This window comes from Oncorhynchus clarkii, chromosome 7 (assembly GCF_045791955.1).
Source record: "Oncorhynchus clarkii lewisi isolate Uvic-CL-2024 chromosome 7, UVic_Ocla_1.0, whole genome shotgun sequence".
In the NCBI taxonomy this organism is placed as follows: Eukaryota; Metazoa; Chordata; class Actinopteri; order Salmoniformes; family Salmonidae; genus Oncorhynchus; species Oncorhynchus clarkii.
In genome coordinates this window covers 29,021,077-29,028,109 of record NC_092153.1, presented here as the reverse complement: position 1 = coordinate 29,028,109, position 7,033 = coordinate 29,021,077, and the positions used below count along the sequence as shown (strand labels likewise).

Sequence of the window (7,033 nt, the reverse complement as noted above, 5' to 3'; positions counted from 1 at the left end):
TCATGAAACAACTCCTTCATGTATTTTCTGATGTTTGATCAGAGATCTTTTACTAGAGTATCTCTTCCCACAATGATCACAAATATGAGGTTTCACTCCTGTGTGTACTTGCTGGTGTCTAGTCAGATGGCAAGATCTAATAAAACTCTTCCCACATTGATCACAGCTATAAGGTTTCTCTCCTGTGTGTCCCCGCTTGTGTCAGGCTGCTTAAGTGAGAAAATAACAGCCAAAAGGTTTCTCTCCAGAATGTATTCTCTGGTGTGATTTCAGGGTTTGTAGCAGAATAAATCTCTTCCCACATTGATCACAGGCGAAAAGTTTCTCTCCTGTGCGTGTACTCTGGTGTATAGTTAGATAGCTAGATGTAGTAAAACTCTTCTCACATTGATCACAGCCATAAGATTTCTCTCCTGTGTGTATTCTCTGGTGTATAGTTAGATTGCTAGATGTAGTAAAACTCTTCCCACATTGATCACAGCTATAAGATTTCTCTCCTGTGTGTCCCCGCTGGTGTCAGGCTGCTTAAGTGAGAAAATAACAGCCAAAAGGTTTCTCTCCAGAATGTATTCTCTGGTGTGATTTCAGGGTTTGTAGCAGAATAAATCTCTTCCCACATTGATCACAGGCGAAAAGTTTCTCTCCTGTGCGTGTACTCTGGTGTATAGTTAGATAGCTAGATGTAGTAAAACTCTTCTCACATTGATCACAGCCATAAGATTTCTCTCCTGTGTGTATTCTCTGGTGTATAGTTAGATTGCTAGATGTAGTAAAACTCTTCCCACATTGATCACAGCTATAAGATTTCTCTCCTGTGTGTCCCCGCTGGTGTCAGGCTGCTTAAGTGAGAAAATAACAGCCAAAAGGTTTCTCTCCAGAATGTATTCTCTGGTGTGATTTCAGGGTTTGTAGCAGAATAAATCTCTTCCCACATTGATCACAGGCAAAAAGTTTCTCTCCTGTGCGTGTACTCTGGTGTATAGTTAGATAGCTAGATGTAGTAAAACTCTTCCCACATTGATCACAGCCATAAGATTTCTCTCCTGTGTGTATTCTCTGGTGTATAGTTAAATTGCTAGATGTAGTAAAACTCTTCCCACATTGATCACAGCTATATGGTTTCTCTCCTGTGTGAATTCTTTGATGTATTTTAAGGTTTGATGAAGAGTTTAATATTTTCCCACAGTCAGAGCAGCAGTGAAATTTCTTTCCTGTGGGTCTCTGCTGGTGTTTCATGAGGAGTTCTGATCTGGAGAGACTTTTCTCTGCCTCGTCAGCATCATGATGTTGCTGAGGCTCCCCAGAGGATCCACGATAGTCACGTCTCTCTCCTGTGTGACAGACAAAGTCAGACAGATGGTTAAAGGCCCACAACAGCAGAAATCCACTGTTTATTTGAGGTAAAAGGTAATGTCCAGAGCATACCCACGAAATTGTACAACAATTGACAACTGTTAAATTTGAAAATTAAGACAGTCAAGACAGCAAGAATAGTCAGATTTAGTCTTGTTTTCACGTTAGTAGTAACATCGATGATTGCAGGCTAGAAATACATTTTTCAAGTTGTTGAAATCCTAAGCAGTGTGCCAGATGACTTTTGGTCTTCAATCTAGGCCCCTTCCTGTGTTTGCTAAAATTGCGGCACGAGGGCAATGCACACACAATTTGGTTGCAGAAACTCCTCCATGCTAATGAGGAAACCGTTAGTTATGGATGTGGTATATCTGCCTGGAGCCAAAATGGTGAGCGAAGATTTTAGATTTTCACAATGTATTCTGAACATTACAGCGCAAGATCAAGAGTGCTACTCAAGGAAACCTCTATTAAGCTCTGTGTATATTCACTAATTTCCACCATGGGGGAAACTCAGGGGAGTTCTCATAGGCTGACAGCAATTATAGCCTCCATTTACAGGTTGATTATGAGTGCATTTCACACTACTATTGTATTATAATTGAAGGCTCGCTTGAATCATCTGCTTAAAATGTTTGTGTTATTGTCGCAAATCAACTGCTTTATAATTTAAAAAAATAATTCAACCAGTAAAATTACCTTTGGCTAGCTTTGCCATCAGCCTGACAATAAGGGTTTGTACACTAAGTGTTTAACAAATTGGCACATTACTCCACCTAACAATAACATAGACCTACTGTAGGACCCATAACTTCACCTAACAACAACATAGACCTACTGTAGGACCCATAACTTCACCAAACAACATAGACCTAGGGCTATAAATAATTTAATATTTCAGGTGAAACATGGAAACTAAAATGTCTTTGTCATGACATTTCATAACCAGATCATTTTGTGAATAATCCCACTAGACTACTCTGTAATGGGTTGTCATTCTAAATATCCTGAATAAGGGAAATAGCTATGTGTGTTGTACAATAGCCTATCCATCAAGGAACAGTTCTCTACACATTATGAGCTAAGTATCTCTGTGTCCAAACAGACTAACGGGACACTACAGTAAATCAAGCAGACAATAACATTATAAACATAAATTTGTTAGGGATGTTGGATCCAACGTGGAGCACGGCATAACTGTCTTTACCAGAGTAATGAATGAAGAAGCACTTTGGTTGTTGTTGCATGTCATGATGTTTGTCACTTGACTGTCATTCGAAAATGATTTCCTGGATCAGCTGATGATAGTTGAACATGTGACTGTAACTAAACAGCTACAGTATTAAGAATGATGTGTAACTATTGAAGAACCGCATTAATGACAGTATCCATTTGGGTGTTGTCAATAAAGTTAAGGTGACTAGGTTAGAACCATTGGATTTTTTTAAAAACTCTCAAATTATTTAGGATTTCTGTGCCCATGAAAACGGTTTTCCCAGCGTAATATAAGGAGACACTAAATGTTACGTAGTTAGAGAGCATTTCAGATATCTGAATACAAAAAACTGTTCTAACAGGACAATAACCTAAACCACAAGGCCAAATCTACACTGGAGGACCTTACCAAGATGACATTGAATGTTCCTGAGTGGTCTAGTTACAGTTTGGACTTCATCTTGAAAGTCTACAGCAAGACTTGAAAATGGCTTTCTAGCAATGATCAACAACCGACTTCACTGAACAGGAAGGAATTAAAAAAGAATAATGAATTTCACATGAAGATCAGTTGCCTATTGGATGCCATCATGACCTTCTATCAAAGCCAACTCATTGAATGCCTTCCTATGACATCACTCACTCCTTCTAGTTTGCAGTTGTCTAAAAAAACAATATTTTGCTCAAAACATGTATGTTTCCCTTTAGTGTGTTTATACTTTACTATATTTACATATCACTTTTCAACAGGAAAATATATTTTTCTAAATCACTGGAGGACGTCATGAACAATTCCGACAGTACAAAAACATATTCAAGTGTAGAATGCCCTTTTAAAAATGACACATTAGTTTAAGAGTTTTGTGTCCCTGTTTTATAAGATAGTACTCACTGTATTTACTGGTGTTAATCAGATCAATGTCCCTGTTTTATAAGATAGTACTCACTGTATTTACTGGTGTTAATCAGACCAATGTCCCTGTTTTATAAGATAGTACTCACTGTATTTACTGGTGTTAATCAGTTATCCAGTCTTCTCTTCTTCGTCCTCCTCTAATGTGACAGTAATCTCCCCCTCCTCATCCTTCATTCCAAAAACGTCATCATTCTATCACTTCATCCTCCACTCCAAAAACTGCATCTTCCTTCTTTTCTTTTTCAGTAACAGCCTCCTCTTTCACTCTGAAGGCGTCTTCCTCTTCTTTCACGGTAACAGCATCACCATCTACTTGTTTTTGTATTGTAACATCTTTCTCTTCCGCCTCCTCTTTGACGAGAGCTTCTTTCTTCGTCCAGCAGACCCCCTCTTCTTCAGCAGGAGGAGAGAAGCTTAGTGAACTCATGGTCGGAGATAATAGCTAGTTAGCATTAGCGACTAGACTAGTGCTAACTTAACCAGCCAGCTAGTTGACTTACAACGTAAATATTACATTAAATGGGGTAGCTAGTTGTTTCCACATAAGTATGTTTAAATCATAGTGGCAATTAAACCACGAAATTGTCCCAAAGAACTTGATTGTTCCGACTTTGTTATCTGGCGAGCTACCGAGGTGGCTGCAGTTGTAGAAGAAACCGTACCCATTACATTAGGAAAACTGTTGTAATGAACACTTATGAGAATGGAGGACTGAATTTTCTGGATTTTACTACTTTAAATAATACTTTTAAGATCAATTGGATAAAACAATTTCTAAGAAGACCCACTTCTATCTGGAATTTTATTCCTCATCATGTCTTCTCTACTTTTGGTGGCCTTAACTTCATGTTGTTTTGCAATTATAATATTGACAAAGTTCCAGTGAAACTTTCTGCTTTTCATCGGCAGGTTTTCTTGTCATGGTTCTTAATTTATAAACACCATTTTTCTCCACACAGATATTATTTATGGAATAATCGGGATAAATTGTATAAAAATACCTCTCTGTTTTTAGAATATTGGTTCCCAAATAATATCCTATTGGTGAGCCAACTGGTAAATGCAGAGGGTCTTTTACTCAGTTATAAAGAATTCTTATCACTTTACAAGGTCCCTGTAACACCTAAAGATTTTGCAATTGTTTTAGATGCCATTCCCTCAGGTGTTGCTATGTTATTCAGGAACCTGTCAAGACCTGACCCTCAGAGCCTACCTTCTGTTGACCCTGTTGACTCATCAGTAGGAAAGATTTGTTTCTCGTTTGGTCCATTCAACAACAGAGCGATACGAACCTTGTTTCAGCAGGATGTTGTGACCTTATGTCATGCCTTATTGGAATGGATTTATTGAGAATATCTGTTGGAAAAAAGTTTGGATGTTGCCACACACATACCTACTTGTTAACAAAATTAAGGAAGTTTCCTTTAAAATTATTCATAAATATTATCCTGCCAACCACTATATGAAGAAGTTTAAGGAAAACATCAACTCAAATTGCTCCTTTTGTAATGACCACCCAGAAACAGTTGTGCATCTTTTTTGGCATTGTATGCATGTAAGAAAACTGTGGCAAGACATCAGTAGGTTTATAATTGAACACATTTATGAAGATTTTACACTATTGTGGAGAGATGTACTGTTTGGATTCTTTACATACAATAGAAATAAGCGGAATCATTTTTATGTAATTCATTTCATTATTCTTTTGGCCAAATTTCATATACACAAATGTAAATTTACAAACAGAAAACCACATTTTCGTACCCTACAAAAAGAAATTGAACTGTATTTTAAGACAGTTAAATGCTCTACTAACAAAAAAGCTGTTAGAATTGTAAGTATATGCATGTCCCTTAAGGTCCTTGAGTAATTGTAATGTGATATTGTACCCCCTAGCTCGATTGTCTATTGTTTGTAATCTATGTATGCTTGTGTTCCCTCATGTGCTTTATGTATTGATTTAAAATTAATAAAAAATTAAATAAAAAAATACAAAAAATGTAAAAAAAATAAATAAAATAAATAAAATAAAATAAAAAAGTTGTAGAAGAAACCTTCCGTCCACTAGATTATACGTCACAGTAGAAACATTGCCTGAAAGACACGTAAATATTAAATTAATTTTAAATTAAATGGGGTGCTGGAGTATTGGGAATTACAGGTTAAACTATATCTCTTTCTCTGAGCAATTGTATCAGTATAATATAATTTCCCTTTATTTTTTTTACATACAATATAGCTCAGTATTTGAATTATTTATTGTATAGAGTCGTTTATCTCATCTTTATCAAGGGTATCAACAATTTTGTCCCCCACTGACCTCCATACTGCTGCTACATGATGTAACAATACATCATGTAGATGTATATAATGAACAGACTAGGTCTATACTGCCCCTACATGGTGTAACAATACAATACATCATGTAGATGTATATAATGAACAGACTAGGTTCTATCACATATTGCCATCTGCTGTCTAGAGGGAGGAAACACAGTTGAGGAGGGAAAACTATTTTTATTTTCTTCATTGAATAATAAAATATAAAGCAGTTTAGGGAATCGTTTTTTTCCTCGCCATTAAATAATAATATTATATCAACACGTACAAAGAGCAACAAGTGTTGTTTGATTAGTTCAGATTTTTTTTATGAGAATTCAAAACAAACTCTACATCTACTCCATATCTGTATTCCTGACTCAGTCAAACAACTAGATATCAAAATAAGCCCCTAGTTATTGATACCCTTGATAAAGATGAGCAAAAATTACTTTATAAAATACAGTAATAAACTTTACCCACTAACAGGATATTTTAGCCCAAAACCTTGTTTCCTCTCTGCTAGGAGGCTGAAACTTGGCCATAAGTGGATCTTCCAGCAAGACACATCAACATCCACAAAGAAGAAATGGTGAATTGGGCACAAAATCAACCTTTTCAATGGCCATCTCAGTCTTCGGACTTGAACTCCATTGAAAACCTGTGGTTTGAATTGAACAGGGCAGTCCACAAGCGCAGACAAAATAAATCAAGGACCTGGAGAGATTCTGTATGGAGGAATGGTCTAAGTTCCCACCCAATGTGTTCTCTAATCTCATAAAACATTTCAGTGTCATTATCCTCCCGAGGGGAGGGTGCTGGAGTATTGGGAATTACAGGTTAAACTATATCTCTTTCTCTGAGCAATTGTATCAGTATAATATAATTTCCTTTTATTTTATTTTTTTACATACAATATAGCTCAGTATTTGAAATCTTTATTGTTAGAGTCGTTTATCTCATCTTTATCAAGGGTTTCAACAATTTTGTCCCCCACTGACCTCCATACTGCTGCTACATGATGTAACAATACATCATGTAGATGTATATAATGAACAGACTAGGTCTATACTGCCCCTACATGGTGTAACAATACATCATGTAGATGTATATAATGAACAGACTAGGTTCTATCCTATTCTACTGTATCTTAGTCTATGTATTACTCATCTCATATGTATGTACTGTATTCTATCCTATTTTACTGTATCTTAGTCTATGTATTACTCA

General features: G+C 36.4%; 1 pseudogene; it reads right to left on the bottom strand.

Annotated features, from left to right (window-relative positions):
* LOC139413174 (zinc finger protein ZFP2-like) lies at nt 1-3,911 on the bottom strand (annotated as a pseudogene).
* Nucleotides 3,912-7,033: the final 3,122 nt, after the last annotated feature.